Genomic DNA, 3,729 nt, shown 5'->3' on the forward strand with positions numbered 1-3,729 from the left:
AGAAATGAGCATGATAAAACCTCTCCCTTCTGGTTGTAGAGGTCTGAAATTACACCAAACTCAGAGCTTAGAGGAAGGCTAAGCTCCTAAAGAGGAATGGGCCCATGATGCGACAAGGACTCCACCAGAACCCCTCTGCAAGCTGCTCTGCACCTAAGGGCACCTTCTCCAATTTCCTTAAGCAGGCATCTGCCCAGGAGTTACTGACTGTTCTTCTGCTTGTGCTCTGCCAATGTCAATGCAGTTTGCAGTGCTGTCACCTTCATGTCACAGAATGGAGATAACTGGGTACAAAGGAAGATGAAACATTGGGAGACTGGAAATGGAAGTCTGCTCCTAATTCTTGCATCACCCACAACTCACTCCAAATTTCCTTCCCTTGGTTTCTCCAAGTGGCCACTGCACCACTTTCCCTACATGCAGTAGTGCTTCACAGCTCAGGCTTTATAAAATGCACCAAGATGCACAGGGAGCAGGGCCACGGCAGGACTTGCCACAGCTCCAGAATGGAGAGGAGGCAGACAAGCAGCACTGCAGAGGGAGGAGAGAGAGACAAAGTCCTCGGAGTCCTGGGGGTAAATCTGTAGCTGAGCAGGGGCACTCAGAGCGCTGTGTCTTGCCAAGGGCAGGTCACACAGGTCAGTGATGCTCAGCGCAGCAGGGAGCTGCGTGCTGAGCTCATGCTCCCGGCACAGCAACGAGGCATTCTGGATATATTCCTTGCATTACAAACATCACTTCTGCCAGTCCGTGCCTGCGAGCCATTCTTCAGCCAAGTGTCCTCTGTGCAAGTATTGAGGGACATAGAATTTGAGAAAGGAAAAGAAAAACACAAAAAACCCCTTTTTTCCTGCATCTTTTTACATAATAAGAATCTCAGTGGCAAAAGCTGAAGCAATGCATTTGCACAGAAATACAAATGCCATGCATCAGCACATTTTTGCAACTTAACATAAAAATAAAACTAGAGGTGGGAGGTAAATCCAAGCATAACTGCATAACTAATGCTTCCTTTAAAGCAGCAAAACACGTCTTTAAATCGGGATCTAAGCCTTCCAAGGTATAAAATGTTGCTGCTATTTTCCATGATTTCTGCTGAGTCTGTTGCAGATTTAACAGCTGAAATGTTTCTTGGTGCGCTGCTCCTGCCAGGTATTAAGTTTCTAATCCAGAGCTGGGCATTCCAGCCTTACAGTACTGTGTTTGCAAGAGACAAGTGACAGAGATTCTAAAAGCTGCAAAAAGGCACTGGGTTTGCATCCTCCAGCCTGATTATGGGGCTATCCATAATAATACAGTGAAAATATTTTACCACTTGCTGAAATTCAAGAAATTATCAGCTTAGAATCAGGCACAGCACTGTGCTTAGTACATTATCTACCACAAAAGCTGAGGGACACAAACTGTCTGCTCAGTTGAATGGTATTACCAATGCTGAGCCTGCAAGTCCCAGCATGGGGCAGTGCTGGAGGTATGTTGGCTTCCCGGGAAATAAAGGAGCACAAACACAAGGGAATGTGGCCTTTGACAACAGGAATGTCAAACACTCTTCCACACCCAGCCGTTCCCTGTCACACCTTCCCCATGACCTTCCATCATCCCAAGGGGACAGTAGGAAGGGAGTGCCCAGGAGGCACAGAAAAGTGAGATTTTGCTACCAAATGTGCTCCCTGCTTCAGCAATGATTCCTATCACAAATGGAAAGTGTCACTGATCATGTGACATTCTTGGTGCTACCGCATTTATTGCTATGCTTGCAACTTTTAGCTCTCTAGGGACTGCTCTGTGCAGGCTCAAAGCCTCTAAGTACACAGGTGGTAAAAGTACGAGGAGGACATAGGGTGACACATAAAAAGAGGATTGTAACACATTTCCCACAGGTGAAATTAACTACAGTGACTCAGTTACAGCTACAGAACACTTCATGAAGACATTGTGTATTTAACCTCTTTCTGCAACATCAACAGCACCTTGCCTGTTTTTTCAAGCAACCTGAGAAATACGGATGGAAAGCACTAAGTAAAAGCATTGTCATGGACATAAGTTGAGACTGACAACCTCCAAAGGGTGGAAAAATTTTAATTTATATGCTAATACATACATAATCATTTCAAGTGAAAATATGACATGCACAGAATTATACTAAATAACTCCAGAATACAAACATGCCTACTTCTATATAATTGTAACACAAACCAATATGTTTGATGGGTAATTTTCATTTGGGCTCACACTTTACCAGTAGGAACTTCTATCTCCTTTGGATGGCTGATGAAAGAAGTAAGTAATTGGAAACAGTGTTTCATGTAATTATTTATGAGTCATGACAGGCTGAAGATGTTTTTCCAAAAGTCCTGCCTCAAAGCTTTTGACGTGATTTGAAGCCACAGTGAACTTCTCAAACACCCATGTTTTTTCCCAGAGTTAAAGGTCACTACAGAACTCATAGTGAGAGGGAACACTCTGCAGACACCAGCTGTGGAGCTTGTTTTCCAGCATGTATTCCCTAGGCTTCAATGCCAGTCAGAAAAGCAGCTAGGAAGCTCAGGCCAGCACATCCAGACACCCTAGACAGAGTGGTGTTTCAAGACTTACTCACTTAACCACACAGACCCAAGATGAAAGCTAAATGACTTCCTTGCATCCTGGGCAATGACAGTGTAAGTTCACAGCCCTTGCTGGGGTGTGGGAGGCAGCACAGTCCACGCTGGGAATGAAAGTCACCTTTCCTCAAGGGCTGGGGAGAGCTGTGCTGGCCCTGAGCCTGAGGGACCAGCTGAGGACTGGGGCTGCTCCAGCTGCTCTTGCAGCCTCCTGGCCGGGTCCTCACAGAAAGGGCCTGCACCCAAAGCGGGAAACAGCCAAGGGCTTCCAGAGGAGCTATGCTGGTGTCAATCACAGAATTGTTAGGGTTGGAAGAGACCTCTGGAGATCATCCAGTCCATCCTGCTACAAAGGCAGGGTGACCTAGAGGAGGTGACATAGGAACGCATCCAGGATAGGCCTGAATGTCTCCAGAGAGGGAGATTCCACATCCTCTCCAGGCAGCCTCTTCCAGTGCTCTGCCATCCTCAACATACGTAAGTTCTTCACGCTACGGTAAAATTTCTCATTATTTGGCTTACAGCCATTGCTCCTTGTGCTGTTGCTGGGCACCACGAGAAAGAGCCCTGAACTCTCTTGGCACCTGCCTTGGAGACATTTAATTAAATTTATGAGAGCCCCCGACTGCGTCTTTAGATTGAACAGGCCCAGCTCCTGCAGTCTCTCCTGCCCTCATGAAGAGATGCTCCAGTCCCCTCATCATCTTTGCGGCCTTCCACTGCACGTTCTCCAGCAGCTCATCCTTCTTGTTCTGATGAACCCAGAACTGGACACGGGACTCCACATGCGGCCTCACTAAGGCTGAGCAGAGAGGCGCGGTCACCTCTCTCGCCCTGCTGCCCACACTCCTCCCGCTGCGCCCCGCGGCCGCCACGCCCGGCGGCACCCGCCCTGTCCCTCCCACCCTCGCGGCTCCCGGACGCGGAAGGGCGGGGCGGGAGAGGCCGGCGCGAGCCCGGGCCACGAGCGCGCACGCGCCATCCCGCCCAGGCTCGACCAATCCGTCGCCGCTTCGCCGCCGCCCTCCCCGCGCCCGCCGCGCGCATCCTCACGCGCCTTAACGTCAGCGCCGTTCGCCCCATTCTGGAGCCACCCCCGAGCGGCCGGCGGAGCCCATTGGCCGCT

This window comes from Zonotrichia albicollis, chromosome 1 (genome assembly GCF_047830755.1).
Source record: "Zonotrichia albicollis isolate bZonAlb1 chromosome 1, bZonAlb1.hap1, whole genome shotgun sequence".
Classification (NCBI taxonomy): Eukaryota; Metazoa; Chordata; class Aves; order Passeriformes; family Passerellidae; genus Zonotrichia; species Zonotrichia albicollis.